Here is a 22,754-nt window from a genome sequence, read left to right on the forward strand (position 1 = left end):
ATGGTATTTGTTAAGTGCTTACTACATGCCAGGAACTGTTCTAAGGAACTGTAGTAGACACAAGGTAATCAGGTTGTCCCACGTGGGGCTCGCAGTCTTAATCCCCATTTTACAGATAAGGGAACTGAGACCCAGAGAAGTGAAGTGGGTTGCCCAAGGTCAAACAGCAGACAAGTGATGATGATGACGATATCTGTTAAGTGCTTACTATGTTCTAAAATCTGGGGGTGGGGGGAATACAAGGTAATTGGGTTGTCCCATGTGGGGCTCACAGACTTCATCCCCATATTACAGATGAGGGAACTGAGGCACAGAGAAGTGAAGTGGCTTGCCTGAGGTCACACAGCAGACAAGTGGTGGAGGCAGATTAGAATCCAAATCCCCTGACTCCCAGGACCGGGCTCTTTCCACTAAGCTACTCTGCTTCTCGGAAATAGAGAATCAATCAATCAATCAAATGTATTTATTGAGCGTTTACTGTGTGCAGAGCCCTGTACTAAGAGAAGTAGTGTGGCTCAGTGGAAAGAGCACGGGTGACAGAGCACGGGCTTTGGAGTCAGAGGTCATGGGTTCAAATCCCGGCTCCGCCACATGTCAGCTGTGTGACTTTGGGCAAGTCACTTCACTTCTCTGGGCCTCAGTTACCTCATCTGTAAAATGGGGATTAAGACTGTGAGCTTCCCGTGGGACAACCTGATCACTTTGTAACCTCTCCAACTCTTAGAACAGTGCTTTGCACATAGTAAGTGCTTATTAAATGCCATTATTATTATTATTGCAGAGGTTCTGTGATCCAAAGGGGTTGCTATCGACAGCTTGAGGAGATAGAAGAGTTGATCACATACTGGCCCAGTGGTCTGCTCCCAAAATATCACCACAGGTGTCCCCCGGATCCCACGAGACACTTTTAGGGCTCATGATTAGTCAGAATCGGGGGCTCGGTCAAATTAACGACCCACACGAAATTGCAGGTTTGGAGTTAGGAACCAAACTCCCATGTTTTGGTGTTGGAGTTTGTCTACTTTTGGCAAAATGTGGCTTCCTGTTTTTCAGGGAGTGGGAACAGAGGAGACTGACTCGCCACAGACGGCTTCCCATGGAGAAAATGTTCCGGAAGGCTATTCCCATTCAGAGTCCGTGGGTTAAATTCCCTCTTTTTTAATTGAGGACAAGTGATTCAGGATCGGATGCTTTGCCGTCTAAAATGTAGGTCCCAGAGTGGGGAGTTAGGAGAGGAAGATTATTAATAATAATAATAATAATAGTAATAATAATAATATTTGTTAAGCGCATACTATGTGCCAAGTGCTGTTCTAAGCACTGGGGGAGATACAAGGTCATCACGTTGTCCCACATGGGGCTCACAGTCTTTAGCCCCATTTTACAGATGAGGCAACTGAGGCCCAGAGAAGTGAAGTGACTCGCCCGAAGTCACACAGTAGACAAGTGGCGGAGCCAGGATTAGAACCCAAGACCTCTGACTCCCAAGCCTGGGCTCTTTCCACTGAGCCACGCTGCTTCTCAACAGAAGAATGGATAAAACGTATCCACTCTCCAATGCCTGATCTTGATGCTTCTCAGGAATAGCTAAACGAAACAGAAACGAAAATTTACTGATGAGAATATTATCGAAGTGAGAGACTTTCTTCTTTTAATAAGAAGAGAAGCCTCAGGTTTTTAATGGTATTAGTTAAGTGCTTACTAGGTGCTAAGCACTGTTCAAAGCACTGGTGTAGTAACAAGTAGTTCAGTGCTTAGAACAGTGCTTGGCACATAGAAGCACTTAGAAGTAGCATGTCTCAGTGGAAAGAGCCCGGGCTTTGGAGTCAGAGGTCATGGGTTCAAATCCCAGCTCTGCCACATGTCAGCTGTGTGACTTTGGGCAAGTCACTTCACTTCTCTGGGTCTCAGTTACCTCATCTGTAAAATGGGGATTAAGACTGTGAGCCTGCCGTGGGACAACCTGATCAGCTTGTAACCTCCCCAGCGCTTAGAACAGTGCTTTGCACATAGTAAGCGCTTAGTAAATGCCATAAAAAGAAAAAAAAACAAATACCATCATTATTATTATAAATTAATCTGGCCAAACACAGACATTTTCCTACGTGGGGCCCTGTGTAAATAGACCGAACAATATTCATTCATTCATTCATTCATTCATTCAATTCATTCAATGGTATTTATTGAGCGCTTACTGTCTGCAAAGCGCCATACTAAGCACTTCGGAGAGCACAGTATAACAACAGACAAATTCCCACCCACAACGAGCTTACTGTCTAGAGGGAGAACAGTTGAGGAAATGGAGATACAGAGAGGTTAAGTGATGTTCCCAAGGTCACACAGCAGGCAAGTGGAAGAACTGGAATTAGAACCCAGGTCCTCCGACTCCCAGGACCAGGCTCTTTCTACTGGACTATGCAAAATTACAAGGTTGTAGCAGTGTGGCTCAGTGGAAAGAGCCCGGGCTTGGGAGTCAGAGGTCATGGGTTCAAACCCCAGCTCCGCCAACTGTCAGTTGTGTGACTTTGGGCAAGTCACTTAACTTCTCTGTGCCTCAGTTACTTCATCTGTAAAACGGGGATTAAGACTGTAAGCCCCCCGTGGGACAACCTGATCACCTTGTAACTTCCCCAGTGCTTAGAACAGTGCTTTGCACATAATAAGCCATTAATAAATGCCATCATCATCATTATTATTATTATTATTATCACTATTACCTGATCCAACATGGACACTAGAGTTTTTGCTTTCTATTCCACCAAGGTAACTCCAGAATTCTCTCCTCTCTCTCTTTACCCCAAGAATCAATTTACCACCTCCTGGATATGGGGAAAATCTTTATTCTGAACACCTAAATTTCCAGGTGCCTTGGCTGTGTCATCGACTTCCTCAGAACCACGATAGTTCAGAATGCGCTTGGATTGCAGGAGGTGAGATTGAGAGAATTAATTCAAGTTCCACTCCTACTTGAATAATTCTTTTCTCCATCTCGCTCTCCCTTCTGCCTCATCTTTTAGATTTGTGGATTTGTTTCTGAGGCCATCGAACCTTTGTTATTCACCTCACCTTCAACCCACAGCACTTACGTACATATCTTTAAATTATATATTACAAATTGCTGATTTATTCATGTTAATGTCTGTCTTCCCCTCTAGACCATAAACTTGTTATAGGTGTGGAATATGTCTGCTAATTCTCTTGGGTTGCACTCTCCCAAATGCAAGGTACAGTGCTCGGCACATGATAATAATAATAATAATAGCATTTATTAAGTGCTTACTGTGTGCCAAGCACTGTTCTAAAGGCTGAGGAGGTTACAAGGTGATCAGGTTGTCCCACGGGGGGCTTACAGTCTTAATCCCCATTTTCCAGAAGAGGTAACTGAGGCAAAGAGAAGTGAAGTGACTTGCCCAAAGTCACACAGCTGACAATTGGCGGAGCCGGGATTTCAACCCATGAACTCTGACTCCAAAGCCCGTGCTCTTTCCACTGAGCCACGCTGCTTCTTCCACTGAGCCACGCTGTTAGTAAGCACTCAATAAATATACCATGGATTGATTCTTGGGAATTGGCCGATCATCTAATTAATCATCATTAAATACTTCCAAGTCTTCTTTATTTTTCTAATATACTGGGGGACTGGGGAGTTTCTCCCCAGTGGGGGACTGGGGAGAAACTCAAACAATGAAATTAACTGTACTTTCCAAGCACTTAGTACAGTGCTCTGCATACAGTAAGTGCTCAATAAATACAACTGAATGAATAAGGACTCCCCTTGATATTTGAAGAACTGAGTTCTGAGCTCATGGGTTCTTTTCCAGATTTCCAAAGATCAATGAATCAATCAATCAATCTTATTTATTGAGTGCTTACTGTGTGTAGAGCACTGTACAAAGTTCTTGGGAGAGTGCAGTATATCAGAGTTGGTAGACAAATTCCCTGCTCACACTGAGTTTACAGAGTCACCACTGCCCAACTTCTTTGTCAGCGCTCACCTTCTATCTGTTACTTGGAATCTATTTTATTAATTAGGTAGGTGAGGACAAAGTACATTTCTATTATTATTAGCATTATCAGTATTATTACCCCAAAGTTGGCTTTGCATTTTTATTCCCTGTACTGATGTTTCTTCTCTGACAATAATCTAGTGTATTTTATTTTCCCTTAGCACTGTTAGACTCATTCAATCATACTTATTGAGCACTTATTGTGTGCACAGCACTGTACTAAGCATTTGGGACAGTACAATAAAACAACAAGCAGACACATTCCCTGCCCACAGCAAGATTACAGTCCAGAGGATCTTAAAATGATCCTGTGAGGTAGGGGGTGGTCGCTGATAATAATCCCATTTTTCAGATGAAGAAACTGAGGGCCAGAGAGGTTAAGTAGCTCACTCCAAATCACCTACTAAGCTAATGGCAGAACCCCTTTACAGCTCTAAGCGCTTAGTACAGTTCTCTGCACACAGTAAGCACATATTTACTATTCTATTTATTTTGTTAATGATGTGCATCTAGCTTTACTTCTATTTATTCTGATGACTTGACACCTGTCCACATGTTTTGTTTTGTTGTCTGTCTCCCCCTTCTAGACTGTGAGCCCGTTGTTGCGTAGGGACCGTCTCTATATGTTGCCGACTTGTACTTCCCAAGCGCTTAGTACAGTGCTCTGCACACAGTAAGTGCTCAATAAATACGATTGAATGGTTGAATAAATGAATATATACGATTGAATGAATGAATGAACCCCGGTCTTCTGGCACCCAATCCTGTATTCTTTCTGTAGGGGATCCTGTGGCCTAGTGGCTAGAGCCCAGGCCTGGGAATCAGAAACTCATGGCTTCTAATCCCAGCTCTGCCACTTGTCTGCTGTGGGACCTTGGGTAAGTCACTTCACTTCTCTGTTACTCTATTTATTTATTTATTTTACTTGTACATATCTATTCTATATATTTTATTTTGTTAGTATGTTTGGTTTTGTTCTCTGTCTCCCCCTTCTAGACTGGGAGCCCACTGTTGGGTAGGGACTGTCTCTATATGTTGCCAACTTGTACTTCCCAAGTGCTTAGTACAGTGCTCTGCACACTGTAAGCGCTCAATAAATACGATTGATTGATTACCTCCTCTATAAAATGGAGGATTAAGACTGCGAGCCCCACATGGGACAGAGACTGTTTCCAACCGGATTTGCTTGGAACCACCCCACTGCTTAGGGTAGTGCTTAGTATATTATGATTACTATTATTATTGTTGGGTTCACGAAATAAATTGGATGGAGTAGATTAGGTAATCTGTATCCATTGCTGAGGAATCTGAGGCCCAGAGAATTGAAGTGAGTTGCCCAAGGTCACATAGTAGACAAGAGACAGAGCCAGGATTAGAACCCAAGACCTCTGACTCCCAAGCCCAGGCTCTTTTCAAGAGGCCACACTCACTTTCTCAGTTTTTTTATAGCATTTTTTAAGCGTTTACTATGTGCAAAGCACTGTTCTAAGTGCTGGGGAGGTTAGAAAGTGATCAAGTTGTCCCACAGGCGGCTCACAGTCTTAATCCCCATTTTACAGATGAGGTAACTGAGGCACAGAGAAGTTAAGTGACTTGCCCAAAGTCACACAGCTAATGGGTGGAGCCGGGATTTGAACCCATGACCTCTGACTCCAAAGCCCGTGCTCTTTCCACTGAGCCACGCTGCTTCTCTGGTGTGAGTTTCCACACTCACTCTTCCTGACTTTGTTCCCATCTAACTGTGTCCAGCCTGATTAATTTGCATCTACCCCTTGGTTTCAAATAGTGCTTGGCACATAGTAAGTGCTAAACAAATACCACAATTATCATTATTATTAAGAAAATGTGCTGAGGACTATACAGGATAATCAGGTCCTATGTGGGGCTCCCGTTCTAAGTAGGAGGGTGAGCAGACGTCGAATCCCCCTCATCTGAGGTACAGAGATGTTCAGTGACTTGCCCAATGTCACAAAGCATGTATGCCAGAATTTGGATTAGAACCCCTTAGAAGATTATTAATAATAATAATAATCGTAATAATAATTATGGCATTTGTTATGTGCTTACTCTGTGGCAGGCACTGCACTAAGCACCCTAGGGTGCCTACAAGCAAATCAGGTTGGACACAGTCCTTGCCCCACACGGGGCTCACGGTCTTAATCCCCATTTTACAAATGAGGCAACTGAGGCCCAGAGAAGTGAAGGGACTTTCCCAAGAACACCCATCAGACAAGTGGCGGGGCCGGGATTAGAACCCAGGATCTCCCTGGCCCCTGCTCTTTCCACCGCACCACGCTGCTTCCTGTGTAATTGGTATGGGTGCGATGTGGGTTTACGCTTTTCCACTCTCATTTATTTTAAATTCCCCTCACTCTTCTTCTCAATACAGGCTGGGAACTAAAACGGAGTTGCTATCCCCGAATAATCTGTCAAGGATGAAACGTCTCGGTATTTAATATCCGGGGAAACGATGACATGGAGAGAGGTGGCGGTCTGATTGACTTTATGGGTGTTACTAGCTAGCTGACAACACGCTTCATCCATCCCGAACGTGGAGATCCCATCCCTTAAACATGCGGAGTGCTCATGGAACGCGGAGTAGGACAGACCAACAGATGCCATTGCCCACACATAGAGGGGCGATATTCCCATTTAGCAGGAAGCCAACGGAAGCCAGATCCTTATTATCACCACTCCTATTATTACTTAACATTTATTGCGTGCCAACAATGCGATCCACCATGTGCCAGATACTAAAGTGAGCAGGGTCCCTGCTGAGGAGCTGAGAGCTGTGATTTTTATTTTACCAGTGTCCTTTCTTAGAGCTTGTGCCCATCTAACTATTTTTATTCAGCCCTCTATGTTACTGAGATGTTTGTTCAGCTATTTGGTCCTGATGCGTTTCCTGTTTCTGTATTTTTTTAAATGATATTTGTTAATAATAAGAATGATGATGGTATATGTTAAGTGCTTACTATGAGCCGAGCCCGTCTTCAGTTAAGGATTGTCTCTTTTTGTTGCCAAATTGTACTTTGCAAGAGCTTAGTACTTTGCTCTTCACACAGTAAGCGCTCAATGAATTCGATTGGAAGAATGAATGTTCTAAGCATTGGGGGAGACACAAGGTTATTGGGTTGTCCCAGGTGGGGCTCACAGTCTTCATCCCCATTTTACAGATGAGGTAACTGAGACACAGTGAAGTGACTTGCCCAAGGACACACTGCAGACAAGTGTCAAAGCTGGGATTAGAACCCACGACCTCTGACTCCCAAGCCACACTGCTTCTCAAACGCTTCCTATGCGCTTGAAAAGCACTTTCAGTCAATCGTAATTATTGAGCACTTTTTAAGTGCTTACTATGTGTCAGACACTGTACTAAGCGCTGGGGTAGATACAAGATAATCAGGTTGGACACAGTCCATGTCAGTCACTCAATCGCATCTCAATCTTTCATTCATTCATTCATTCATTCATATTTATTGAACGTTTATTGTGTGCAGAACAGGGTACAAAGCGCTTGGGAGAGGACAATATAACAATAAACAGACACATTTTCTGCCCACAATAAGCTTACAGTCTGGGGGAGGGGACAGACATTACCATAAATAAATGAATTACTAATATGTACATATAAGTGCTGTGGGGCTGGGAGGGAGGATGAATAAAAGGACCAGTCACATTTATTGAGCACTTGCTGTGTGCAGAGCACTGTACTAACCGCTTACAATATAACAGTAAACAAGACACACTCCCTGCCCACGACGAGCTCACAGTCTTAATCCCCATTTTGCAAATGAGTCATAGAGAAGTTAAGTGACTTGCCCAAGGCCACGCAACAGACAAATGGCAGAGGCGGAATTAGAACCCAGGTTCCTCTGACTCCCAGGACCGGGGTCTATCCACTAGGCCACGCGACTTCTCGTGTATATCCTGTTATATATCCTTGTTCTTCTCTCTACTTATGAATGATTGTTGAACTCCTCTGGTTGGATTGGAAGTGCTTTGAGGACAGGAAACGTGGGTCTAATGACTGTTGAATTCTCCCACCCCTCACTTAATGTATACAGTGCCTAGGCACGGAGAACCTCTCAGCTGCCTTTGATGCAAGGACCACCCACTTTTCCTGGAAACAAGATCCAACCTTGCCTTCGCCAAAACTGTCCCCTCCTGGTTCTCCTCTTATATTTCTGGCCGCTCATTCTCAGTCTCCTTCATGGGCTTCTCCTTCCCATCCCACCCCCTAAATGTGGGGGTCCCCTCAAGGTTCACTTCTGGGTCCCCTTCTATTCTCCATCTACACCTACCCCCTTGGAGGGCTCATTTGCTCCCATGGCTTCCATCATTACACAGATGACTTCCAAAATCTACATCTGCAGGCCTGATTTTTGTCCCTCCCTGCAGACTCATATTTCCTCCTGGCTTCGGGGGACTTCTACTTGGATGTCCCTCCGACACCTCAATCTTAGCATGTCCAAAACAGAACCCCTCATATTCCCACCTAAACCCTGCCCTATCCTTGACTTTCCTGGCACTGTAGATAACACTTCCATCCTCCCTGTCTCACAAGCCTGTGTCCTTGGCATAACCCTTGACTGATCCCTTTCATTTAAACCACATCTTCAGTCTGTCACAAATCTGTTATTGGTTCCACCTTCACAACATCAATAAAAATCTACCTTTCCTCTCCATCCAAACTGCAACTCCAGTACTGCATCATCCTCCTTGCTGAGCCCCCAGCCTCCTGTCTCTCCCAACTCCAGTCCATACTTCACTCTGCTGCCCAGATCATTTTTCTACAAAAATGTTCAGGACCTGTTTCCCCACTCCTCAAGAACCTCCAGTAGTTTCCCATCTACCTCCACATCAAACAGAAACTCCTCACCATCAGCTTTAGAGTATTCAATCCCCTTGTTACCTCTCATTTTACCTCACTGATTTCCTACTCCAAATCAGCATGCTCATTTTCTTCCTCTATTGCCCATCTGTTCACTGTACCTCAATCTCATCTATGTCACCAAGGACCCCCTCACCCACTTCCTGCCTCTGGTGATTTGTTGTTAGGCTGTGACCCTTTTGTTGGGTAGGGACCGTCTCTATATGTTGCCGATTTGTACTTCCCAAGTGCTTAGTACAGTGCTCTGCACACAGTAAGTGCTCAATAAATGCCATTGAATGAACGAATCAGAGTGGAAAGAAATACGCCTGCCGCTTACCAGATACAATTGGTTGAAAAGCTGAACTACGCGTTGCTGACAGATGACAGTTCCAAACCTGTTAATTCCTGAGGTAGGGTCCTAAGGGCCTTGTAACTATAACACCTAGAATTTGAAGTTTGCTTTCATTTCTCTAAAACACTTTACCATCCCTCATCTCAGCCTGAAGAGTAGGGAGAAGCAGGTATAGTCATTCCTATTTTAGAAATGAGGAAACCGAGGTTCAGAGAGGTTAAGCGATTTTCCCCAGGTCACACAGCAGGGCAGGGATGGAGCTGGGACTAGAATCCAGGTCCCCTGACTCACATTACCATGGTCTTCCACTGGCCATATTGTCTTTTGTGAACACTGAAAACACTTCAGTTATAGTTCTCGATAATGAGAAGCAGCTTAGAGAAGCAGTGTGGCTTAGTGGAAAGAGCCCAGGCTTGAGAGTCAGAGGTTGTGGGTTCTAATCCCTGCTCCTCCACTTGTCAGCTGTGTGACTTTGGGCAAATCACTTCACTTCTCTGTGCCTCAGTTACCTTATCTATAAAATGGGGATTAAGACTGTGAGCCCCGGGTGGGACAACCTGATTACCTTGAATCTACCCCAGCGCTTAGAACAGTGCTTGGCACATAGTAAGCACTTAACAAATACCATTATGATTATTATTATTATATGATGATAAAGGACATAAAGGACATGATAAAGGAAATGACAGGGATATCTTTGGGATTCTGAAGGGAATAGAACTGAATAGAACTGAATCCAGTAGTGTGTCTCAGAGGCAAGAGCATGGACTTGGGAGTCAGAGGTCATGGGTTCAAATCCTGGATCCTCCACTTGCCAGCTTTGTGACTCTGGGCAAGTCACTTAAATTCTCTGTGCCTCAGTTCCCTCATCTGTAAAATGGGGATGAAGACTATGAGCCCCACGTGGGACAACCTGATTATCTTTTATCTACCCCAGCGCTGATAGCAGTGCTTGGCACATAGTAAGCACTTAACAAATATCATCATTATTATTAATTGCAAAGCAGCATGGCCTCGTAGAAAGAGCATGGGCCTGGAATTCAGAAGATCTGGGTTCTACTCCCAGCTCTGATGCTCACTTGTGGTGTGACCTTGGGCAAGTCACTTAACTTCTTCGTGCCTCACTTATCATTTGTACGTAGTAAGCGCTTAATAAATGCTATTATTATTATTATTATTATTATTATTATTATTATTATTATTATTATCCTGTTCTCACTCCTACTTTTACTGAGAGCCTCATGTGGGACAGGGACTGTATCTAATCTAATTAACTTGTATCTACCCCAGTGCTTAGACCAGTGTTTTATACATAGTAAGCACTTAACAAGCACCATTAAAAAAAATTCCAAGCAGCATGGTCTGGATAGAGCATGGGACCAAGAGTTAGAAGATCATGGGTTCTAATCCCGACTCTGCCACTTGTCTATTTTGTGGCCCTGGACAAATCGCTTCACGTCTCTGGGCCTTAGTTCCTCATCTAATAATAATAGTAATAATTGTGGTATTTGTTAAGCGCTTACTATGTGCCAAGCACTTCACTAAGCGCTGGGGTTTATACAAGCAAATCGGGTTGGACTATGTCCCTTTCCCACATGGGGCTCACAGTCTCAATCCCCCATTTTACAGATGTTGTAACTGAGGCCCAGAGAATCAATCAATCAATCAATCATATTTATTGAGCACTTACTGTGTGCAGAGCACTGTACTAAGCGCTTGGGAAGTACAAGTTGGCAACATATAGAGACAGTCCCTACCCAATAGTGGGCTCACAGTCTAGAAGGGGGAGACAGAGAACAAAACCAAACATATTAACAAAATAAAATAGAATAGATATGTACAAGTAAAATAAATAAATGAATAAATAGAGTAATACATATGTACAAACATATATACAGGTGCTGAGGGGGAGGGAAGGAGGTAAGACAAGGGGGATGGAGAGGGGAAAGAGGGGGAGAGGAAGGAGGGGGAAGAAGCGAAGCAACTTCCCCTAGGTCACACAGCAGAGAAGTGGCAGAGCTGGGATTAGAACCTATGACCTTCTTACTCCCAAGCCTGTTCTCTAGCCACTAGGCCATGCTGCTTCTTCTGTAAAATGGGGATTGAGACCTTGAGCCCATGTGGGACAGGGACTGTGTCCAACCCGATTTGCTTGTATCCACCCTAGAGCTTAGTACAGTGCCTGGCACCTAGTAAGGGCTTAACGGAATTTTATTATTATCATTATTCAACAATTCACTCAGACCAGAATTCTTTGTCTTTCCCTCCCCACCTCCCAACCCTAACAAAGAGTGTTGACATCTCACAGTCAGTCAAATAACACGCTGGCTAACGCTACAACCTTCAGCTCAGAAATCACCCATCGACCACCAAAATGGTTTCTCCTTTGGGTGATCCTATATTCAGCCCCCTGGACGGAATTCCAAATCTCCCATCCATTTTATTTGTAATCCCACTTCAAATAGGGACCCCGCCCATTCCTCTTGGGCTGTAATCTTGCCTTCCACCATATTTTAGAATCATCAGCACTTTTCCTTCCTGTCGAGTTCAGTCGGGTCAACCTTCGGGAGAACTTTCCACGGCAGCGTACGCTATAAATGGAAAATGCAGGGCTCTTAACTGGACGGTTTCTTATAATTACCTCCTGCAGTGACCTCACCCCCATTCCCAGATGGCCAAGGGAAACTGCGAGTCTAGCGGAGGAGAGAGAAATGTTGAAAATAGGGGCCTGACGAACTGTTTACCAGACAGATGTTAACCCAATACATAATTGACGAATTCCTATTTTGGTTCAACACTCAGACAATACGCACTAAACCTGCTTTTCCAACAGAGAATCAGAGCTCTCCGACTGAAGTCAGTTAAAGTTTTCTTCAAACTCTCTCCCAGGTCGGATATTCCAAGAACAGAGGCAGGGAATCCCAGCGGGATGCACCTGAAAAGAACTTGGAAACTTGAGGAGCCCACGCTGATGTTTGCTCCATTTGGCAAGCACCTTTTTCAGTTTTTCAGTAGTAATACAATCGCTATTCCAATTATTAGTAGCATCTGTTGAGTGTCCCCTGAGGACACAGCACTAGGTATACAGAACCATTTTTTCTGGTATTTGTCAAGCGCTTACTATGTGCCCAGCACTGTACTAAACGCTGGGGTTGATACAAGCTAATCAGGTTGGACGCAGTCCCTTTCCCACATGGAGCTCACCGTCTTCAGCCCCATTTTCCAGATGAGGGAACTGAGGCCCAGAGAAGTGAAGTGACTTGCCCAAGATCACACAGCAGACAAGTGGCAGAGCTGGGCTTGGCCTAGTGGATAATGATAATAATGATGATGATGGCATTTGTTAAGTGCTTACTATATGCAAAGCACTGTTCTAAGCACTGGGGAGGTTACAAGGTGATCAGATTGTCCCATGTGAAGTTCACAGTCTTCATCCCCATTTTATAGATGAGGTAACTGAGGCCCAGAGAAATTAAGTAACTTGCCCAAAGTCACACAGCTGACAAATGGCTGAGCCGGGATTTGAACCCATGACCTCTGACTCCCAAGCCCGTGCTCTTTCCATTGAGCCATGCTGCTCAAAGTAGAGTCCTTCTAGCCGGAATCAAACCAGAGACCCAAGGATGTCTAAGTATACACCATTACAGTCCTCCATTCTACCAGCTGAACTGGGAATCAGAAGGAACTGGGTTCTAATCCTGGCCCTGTCACTTATCTGCTGTGTGACCTTGGGCAACTCACTTAATTTCTCTGTGCCTCAGTTCCCTCATCTGGAACATGGGGCTTGAGACTATGAGCCCCACGTGGGATGGGGACTGTGTCCAGCCCAATTTGCTTGGATCCACCCCAGCGCTTAGTACAGTGCCTGGTACATAGTTAGCACTTAACAAATACCACAATTATTATTGGTATGTAATTTAAAGGTAGGTACCTGAACGCTGGGAGAATCAGGGTGGGATGAACACCAAATGTCCAAAGGTCCCAGATCGAAGGGTTGGATCCAAGCGGGTGTTTGATCTTTCACAGTGTCTAAAAAATCCCCTCAGGTGAACAAGGAAATGAAAGTGAAGCTTAGAATTAAATTGTTGCCCATTCTTCTTGTTTCTTCACTTTCCCTTACATGGAGGCCCAATCTGAGATTGCCTGGATTCGGCAGTTTCCCTCAGGAGAAACTGTTTTGGCTTACGCGAGGCGTTGCATTGGGTGTGAATATTATACCCCGAGTTTTCTATAATGTGTGGTTCTTCACCATCAGAATCCTCACTGTATAGAAGTGTCAATCAGTCGTTGGCACTTCCATGTTTAGAGTACTGCACTAAGCATCTGGGAGAATATAATAATAATAATAATAATAATAATAATAATAATAATAATAATGGTGTTTGTTAAGCACTTACTATGTGCAAAGCACCCTTCTAGACTGTGAGCCCATTGTTGGGTAGGGACCGTCTCTACATGTTGCCAACTTGTACTTCCCAAGTGCTTAGTACAGTGCTCTGCACACAGTAAGCTCTCAATAAAAATGATGGGTTCGAATGATGGGTCATGGGTTCGAACCCCGGCTCCACCAATTGTCAGCTGTGTGACTTTGGGCAAATCACTTGACTTCTCTGTGCCTCAGTTACCTCATCTGTAAAATGGGGATTAAGACTGTGAGCCCCACGTGGGACACCTGATCACCTTGTAACCTCCCCAGCGCTTAGAACACTGCTCTGCACATAATAAGCGCTTAATAAATGCCCTCATCATTATTATTTATGATTGAATGTTTTAAGCACTGGGGAGGATACAAGGTGATCAGTTTGTCCCACATGGGGCTCACAGACTTAATCCCCATTTTACAGACGAGGGAACTGAGGCACAGAGAAGCTAAGTGACTTGCCCAAAGTCACACAGCTGACAAGTAGCGGAGCCGGGATTAAACTCCAAGGCCCGTGCTCTTTCCACTGAGCCATGCTGCTTCTATATTTTAATAGAGTTGGGAGACAAGAAAGTGACACAGTGTCAATCAATCAGTGTCAATCGATCAACCTTTGGTATTTATGGAGGGTGTCCTGTGTGTAAACCACTGTACTAAGCGCTTTTCTTATCTTGTCTTATGCCGTCGAGTCGTCTCCGACCCATAGGGATGCCATGGACGCATCTCTCCTAGAATGCCCCGCTCTCCATCTGCCATTGTTCTGGTAGTTTTCACTAAGTTTTCACCTAAGCATTTATGTGATTAAAATAGGATAGTAGGTAGACAGGACAAGGACACAGTCTCTGCTTTCTGGAAGTGTCAGTCAATCAATCATTGGTATTTATTGAGCATTTAATAATAATAATAATAATAATAATAATAATAATAATAATAATAGCATTTATTAAGCTCTTACTATGTGCAAAGCACTGTTCTAAGCACTGGGGAGCTAACAAGGTGATCAGGTTGTCCCATGGGCGGCTCACAGTCTTAATCCCCATTTTACAGATGAGGGAACTGAGGGACAGAGACGAATAATAATAATAATAATGGCATTTATTAAGCGCTTACTATGTGCAAAGCACTGTTCTAAGCACTGGGGAGCTAACAAGGTGATCAGGTTGTCCCATGGGCGGCTCACAGTCTTAATCCCCATTTTACAGATGAGGGAACTGAGGGACAGAGACGAATAATAATAATAATAATGGCATTTATTAAGCGCTTACTATGTGCAAAGCACTGTTCTAAGCGCTGGGGAGTTACAAGGTGATCAGGTTGTCCCACAGGGGGCTCACAGTCTTCATCCTCATTTTACAGATGAGGGAACTGAGGCACAGAGAAGTTAAGTGATTTGCCCAAAGTCACACAGCCGACAGTTGGCGGAGCTGGGATTTGAACCCATGACCTCTGACTCCAAAGCCCATGCTCTTTCCACTGAGCCATGCTGCTTCTCACTAATAATAATAATAATAATAATAATAATAATAATAATAATGATAATGATGGCATTTGTTAAGCACTTACTATGTGGGAAGCACTGTGTATACAGCACTGTCTAAGGACCTGGAGGAGTATAATAGGATAAAGTTGATAGACAGGACTGGGACACAGTCCCTGGTTTATAGAAATGTCAATCAATCAGTCATTGGGATGGGGGACCTTGGTTCTAATCTCAGCTCCGCCATTTGTCTGCAGTGTGACCTTGGGCAAGTCACTTTAATTCTCTGTGCTTCGGTTACCTCATCTGTCAAATGGGGATGAAGATCGTGAGCCCCATGTGGGACAAGGGATTGTGTCCAACCTGATTAGCTTGTACCTACCACAGTGCTTGACACGAAGTAAGTGCTTAACAACCCTATTACTATTATTATTATTATTTTATTATTATTATTATTATTATTATTATTAAAATTGGGATTAAGACCGTGAGCACTCTTTGGGACAGGGACTGTGCCCAACTCAATTACTTATTTTAGAAGGTTAAGCAGCACAAAAATAAAAAGGAGTAGACTGGCTTAGGTGGAAAGAGCACTGGCTTGGGAGTCAGAGGTCATGGGTTCTAATCCCGGCTCTGCCACTTGTCAGCTGAGTGACTTTGGGCAAGTCACTTCACTTCTCTGTGCCTCAGTTCCCTCATCTGTAAAATGGGGATTAAGGCTGTGAGCCCCACGTGGGACAACCTGATTACCTTGCATCTACCCCAGTATTTAGAACAGTACTTGACACAAAGCAAGCAATTAACAAATACCATTATTATAATAATTATTATTATTATTATTATTACCCCAGCACTTAGAACCATGCCTGGCACATAGGAAGCGCTTCACAACTACCCCAATTATTATTATTATTATTATTATTATTATTATTATTATTATTATTATTGTTATCATTATTTTGATTCACACCTAAGGCAATGTCCCAAGTAAGCCAAAACTGTTTTTCCGGAGAGGGCAGCTTCCTGAATCTCCATCACGTTGGTAGGAGTTGTTTAGGTGGATGGTGAATTCTGAGTTGGCAGTAGAGTTGCCATCCCCACAGTACTTAGGTAAATATTTATTTATTATATTAATGTCTCCTCCTGTACTAATACTAAGTACTTTTTAAGCACTTAGTAGGTGCCAGAACCGTGCTAAGCGCTGGGGTAGATACAAGTTAATCAGGGTGGACTATGTCCCTGTCCCACATGGGGCTCGCAGTCTTTATCCCCATTTTACAAATGAGGGAACTGAGGCCCAGAGATGTCAAGTGACTTGTCCAAGGTCACACAGCAGACACGTGGCAGAGGCGGGATTCATTATTTCTAATGAATGCACTAAGAATACTTGCAAGAACTCACTGTGGACAGGGAATGTGTCTGTTCTATTATTCTATTGTACTCTCCCCAGCGCTTAGTACAGTGTTCTGCCCACAGTAAGTGCTCAATAAATACAATTGAATGACTGCAGGGAAGCCATTTTCCTCAAAATAATGATAATAACTACGGTATTTGTAAAGTGCTTACTATGCGCCAAGCACTGTTCTAAGCCCTGGGGTAGCTGCAAAGTAATTCATTCAATCATATTTACTGAGCACTTACTTTGTGCAGAGCACTGTACTGAGTGCTTGGAAAATACAATTCAGCAACAAACAGAGACAATCCCTACCCAATAATGGGCTCGCAGTCTAGAAATCAGGGTGGACAAAGTCTCTGTCTCACATGGGACTCACCGTCTTTATCCTCATTTTACAGATGAGGTAACTGAGGAACACAGAATAATAGTAATAATGATAATAGTGGTATTTGTTAAGCACTTACTATGTGCAAAGCACTGTTCTAAGATCTGGGGGGGATATCAGGTGATCAGGTGGTCCCGCAGTCTTAATCCTCATTTTACAGATGAGGGAACTGAGGCTCAGAGTAGTGAAGTGACTTGCCCAAAGTCACACAGCTGACAATTGGCGGAGCTGAGCCTGGATTTGAACCCATGAACCCAGAAGCAGTGTGGCTCAGTGGAAAGAGCCTGGGCTTTGGAGTCAGAGGTCATGAGTTCAAATGCCACCTCCACCACTTGTCAGCTGTGTGACTTTGGGCAAGTCACTTAACTTCTCTGAGCCTCAGTTCCCTCATCTGTAAAATGGGGATTAAGACTGTGAGCCCCACGTGGGACAACCTGATCACCTTGTATTCCCCCAGCGCTTAGAACAGTGCTTTGCACCTAGTAAGCGCTTAATAAATGCCATCATTATTATAATTATTATTATTATGAACTCTGACTCCAAAGCCCGTGCTCTTTCCACTGAGCCACGCTGAGAAGTGAAGTGATTTGCTCAAGGTCACACAGCAGACCAATGGCGGAGCCGGGATTAGAACCCAGGTCCTCTGATTTCCAAGCTTTGTGCTCATGCCACTGAGCCACACTACTTCCTATGGCTTTGCTCCAGGACAACAGAGAAAATCACTGAATTAATCTGGACGGGAGCTGTCCAGTTTCCAAGAGGCCTTTCTCTGTCCAGTTCTGATATAGATTGTTAGTCATCCTCAGTACTGATTGGACACCCCCTAAATTCATTCGTTCAATCGTATTTATTGAGCGTTTACCGTGTGCAGAGCAGCGTACTAAGCGCTTGGAAAGTACAAGTCGGCAACATATAGAGACGGTCCCTACCCAACAACGGCTCACAGTCTAGAAGGGGGAGACAGACAACAAAACAAAACATGTAGATACGTGTCAAAATCGTCAGAACAAATAGAATTTGTTGTTGTTAGAGAAGCAGCGTGACTCAGTGGAAAGAGCCCAGGGTTTGGAGTCAGAAGTCATGGGTTCAAATCCCAGCTCCGCCAACTGTCAGCTGTGTGACTTTGGGCCAGTCACTTAACTTCTCTGGGCCTCAGTTACCTCATCTGTAAAATGGGGATGAAGACTGTGAACACCCCTGTGGGACAATCTGATCACCTTTTAACCTCCCCAGCGCTTAGAACAGTGCTTTGCACATAGTAAGTGCTTAATAAATGCCATTATTATTATTATTATTATTATTTGCACATTATTAACAAAATAAATGGAATAGTAAATATGTACAAGTAAAATAAAGTAGAGTAATAAATCTGTACAAATATATACAAGTGCTGAATGAAGCTTGCTGTACTGGACACCTGCTATGTGAAGAGCTCTGTATTTATAATCATTTTATCTTGTCTTTGGCACACACTAGGTGCCAAGCACTGTAGCAACAATAATAATAATAATGATGATGGTGGTATTTGTTAAACACTTACTGTCTGCCAGCCACTGCACTAAGCATTCATTCATTCAGTCGTATTTATTGAGAGCTTATTGTGTGCAGAGCACTGTACTAAGCGCTTGGGAAGTACTAGTTGGCAACATATAGAGATGGTCCCTACCCAACAACGGGCACTGAGGTAGATACAAGTTAATCAGACTGGACACAGTCCCTCCCCCACATGGGGCTCAGAAGCCGGGAGGTGGCATAGCCTAATGGGTAGAGCCCGGGCCTGGGATTCAGAAGGTCATGGGTTCTAATCCCGCTCTACCACTTGTCTGTTGTGTGATCTTGGGCAAGTCACTTCACTTCTCTATGCCTCAGTTCCCTCATCTGTAAAATGGGGATTAAGACTGTGAACCTGATGTGGGACAGGGGCTGTGTCCAATCACATTTGCTTGTATTCCTCCCAAAGCACTTAGTACAGTGTCTGGTACATAGTAAGTGCTTAACAAATACAATAATAATAATTATTATTAGATAGGAAGGGAACAGGAATCATTTTTTTCAAGGTATTTGTTAAGCCCTTACCGAGTGTTAAGCACAGTTCTAAGTGCAGGAATAGAGCCCTTTGTGGGCAGGGATTTTCTCTCTTTATTGCTCAATTGTACATTCCAAGTGCTTAGTACAGTGCTCTGCACACCGTATGTGCTCAATACATACGATTGAATGAATGAATACAATGCAATCAAGCTGGACACAATCCTTTCCCACATTCATTCAATCGTATTTATTGAGCTCTTACTGTGTGTAGAACACTGCACATGGGGCTCACTGTCCTTAAACTCATTTTACAGATGAGGGAATTGAGGCTCAGAGAGGTGAAGTGACTGGCCCAAGGTCACACAGCAGACAAGTGGTGGGGCTGGGATTAGATTTAGGTCCTTCTGACTCCTAGATCAGGTCTCTAGCCATTATTATTATTACTAGATAGGAAGGGAACAAGAATTATTTTTTTCAAGGTATTTGTTAAACCCTTAAGATAAGCGGCATGGCTCAATGGAATGAGCCTGGGCTTTGGAGTCAGAGGTCATGGATTCAAATCCCAGCTCTGCCAATTTTCAGCTGTGTGACTTTGGGCAAGTCACTTAACATCTCTGGGCCTCAGTTACCTCGTCTGTAAAATGGGGATTAAGATTGTGAGCCCCAGATGGGACAACCTGATCACCTTGTATCTTCCCCAGTGCTTAGAACAGTGTTTTGCACATAGTAAGTGCTTAACAAATGCTATTATTATTATTATTATTATTATTATTATTATTATTATTATTATTATTATTATTATTATTAAGCCACCCTGCTTCCCTAGTAGATAAATGATAATTAGGTCAGACACAGTCCCTGTCTCACATGGGGCTCAGAGTCTAGGTAGGTAGAGAAGAGGAATTTTTTTTCAAGGTATTTGTTAAGTGCTTATTATGTGGCAGGCACTTAGCTAAGCATTGGGGTAGGTACAAGTTATAATAATAATAATAATAATAATAATAATAGCATTTATTAAGCACTTACTATGTGCAAAGCACTGTTCTAAGCGCTGGGGTAGATACAAGGTAATCAAGTTGTCCCATGTAGGGCTCACAGACAAAGTCCCTGTCCAAGTCTTAATCCCCATTTCACAGATGAGGTCGTTGAAGCCCAGAGAAGTGAAATAATAATAATAATAATAATAAGAATGATGGCATTTGTTAAGTGCTTACTAAGTGCTTCTCCCCGTTCTAGACCGTGAGCCCGCTGTTGGGTAGGGACTGTCTCTATATGTTGCCAACTTGTACTTCCCAAGCGCTTAGTACAGTGCTCTGCACACAGTAAGTGCTCAATAAATATGACTGACTGAATGAATGAATGAATACTGTGTGCGAAGCACTGCTCTAAGCACTGGGGGGATACAAGGTGACTCCCATGACCTCTGACTCCGAAGCCCGTGCTCCTTCCACGGAGCCACGCTGGGAAATGACTTACCCAAGGTCACACAGCAGATTGGTGGCAGAGCCGGGATAAGACCACCAGGTCCTTCTGACTCCAAGGCCTGAGCTCAATCCACTAGGCCACACTGCTTCTCTTGTCCAAGGTCACTCCGCAGAGCACAGATTCGAACCCAGAATCTCTGACTCTTAGGTCTGTTCGCTTTCTGCTAGGCCACACTGTTTCTCTGTACTTCAATCAATCAATCAATCAATCAATCGTATTTATCGAGCGCTTACTGTGTGCAGAGCACCGGACTAAGCGCTTGGGAAGTACAAACTGGCAACATCGTGGCTCAGTGGAAAGAGCACGGGCTTGGAAGTCAGGGGTCATGGGTTCTAATCCCAGCTCCGCTACTTGCCCGCGACTTTGGGCGAGTCGCTTAACTTCTCTGTGCCTCAGTTATCTCATCTGTTAAATGGGGATTAAGACTGTGAGCCCCACGTGGGACAACCTGATAATCTTGTATCTACCCCGGCGCTTAGAACAGCGCTTGGCACGTAATAGGCGCTTAACAAATACCGTCATTATTATCACCCCTAAGTGCAGAGGAGGGTACCAAGCGAGTACGGATACAAACGATGCATTCTAACAAGTCTCTGAAACAATGCTCCTTGGAAATATCTCTCATCACCATTCATCCAGCCGTCTATGTGCCTAAACATAACTGCATAAGTGCTTCTGTTTTATCGTTTAGAGAATAAACTTTCCGTGCCCAGACCTGCTGAAGGAAAGATTTTTATGAGGTTGGAGAAAGTGCGAGTCAGAAAAAAGTAAACATTTTCACCATTAGAGCTGTGATAATGCCGCATTTGTTTGGCGTGTCCGGGGATTTTGTGATGGGAGATGGCTAGTCTAACAGTTGCCTACTTTGGGCAACTTGGGGGGATTTCAACATTGACGAAGGTAAACAAAGTGATGGATTGACCAGCCCTGTTATAGTTTTCGAATTTGTCTTATAATTAAACACCCACAAGCCGTTACTTTGAGCGTCTGACTGCCTCCATCTTCATCACGACTACTGGAGGGCTTTGTCCTGTTTTCTGTTAACTGGTTACATGGACTCTCTTTATATATGTTTGTACATATTTATTACTCTGCTTATTTATTTATTTTACTTGTACATATCTATTCTACTTATTTTATTTTGTTAGTATGTTTGGTTTTGTTCTCTGTCTCCCCCTTTTAGACTGTGAGCCCACTGTTGGGTAGGGACTGTCTCTATATGTTACCAATTTGTACTTCCCAAGCGCTTAGTACAGTGCTCTGCACATAGTAAGCGCTCAATAAATACGATTGATGATGATTGAGGAAATAGTATGGCCTAGCAGAAAGAGCCCGGGCCTGAAAGCCAAAGGATCTGGGTTCTAATCTCGGCTCCTCCATTTGTCTGCAGTGTGGACCTGGGTGAGTCACTTCACTTCTCTGCGCCTCAGTTACCTCACCTGTAAAATGGGGATTCGATCCTTGTTTTCCCCGCTACTTAGACTGTGAGCCCCAAGTAGGTGATCTTGGCTCAGTTCCCTCATCCGTAAAATGGGGATGAAGACTGTGAGCCCCACGTGGGACAATGTGATGACCTTGTATCTACTCCAGTGCTTAGAACAGTGCTTGGCACATAGTAAGCGCTTAACAAATGCCATTATTATTGTTATTATTCCTTTCTCCTCAGTTCCCTCATCTGTAAAATGGGGATGAAGACTCTGAGCCCCATGGGGGACAGGGACTGCATCCAACCTGATTAGCTTGTATCTACCCCAGGGCTTAGAACAGTCCCTGGCACATAGTAAGTGCTTAACAAATACCATAAAAAAAGCTTACATCACCCCATCTTTGGATGTTCCTGAGACAGCATATCATAGATCCTAAGATGCCCACCTTGATATTATTTGGATTGACAGTTCTGAAACTGGGCAGTTTGCCAGGATTGGGCAGGATTTAATAATAATAATGATATTTGACATTATTAATAATAATGGCATTATTATTATAATAACTATATATAATTATATAAAATTATAATGATGGTATTATTAATTATGATAATATTAATTATCATATTATTATTAATAATAAAAATGGTATTTGTTAAATGCTTACTATGTGCCAAGCACTGTTCTAAGCGCTGGGGGGATACAAGGTAATCAGGTAGTCCATGTGGGGCTCACAGTCCTTAATCCCCATTTTACAGACGAGGTAACTGAAACACAGAGAAGTGAAGTAACTTGCCCAAAGTCACACAGCTGACAAGTGGCGGAGCCAGGGTTAGAACCCATGACCCATGACTCCCAAGCCTGGGCTCTTTTCAATGAGCCATGCTGATTTATTAGGAAC

The sequence above is a fragment of the Tachyglossus aculeatus genome, chromosome 7, assembly GCF_015852505.1.
Source record: "Tachyglossus aculeatus isolate mTacAcu1 chromosome 7, mTacAcu1.pri, whole genome shotgun sequence".
Lineage (NCBI taxonomy): Eukaryota > Metazoa > Chordata > Mammalia > Monotremata > Tachyglossidae > Tachyglossus > Tachyglossus aculeatus.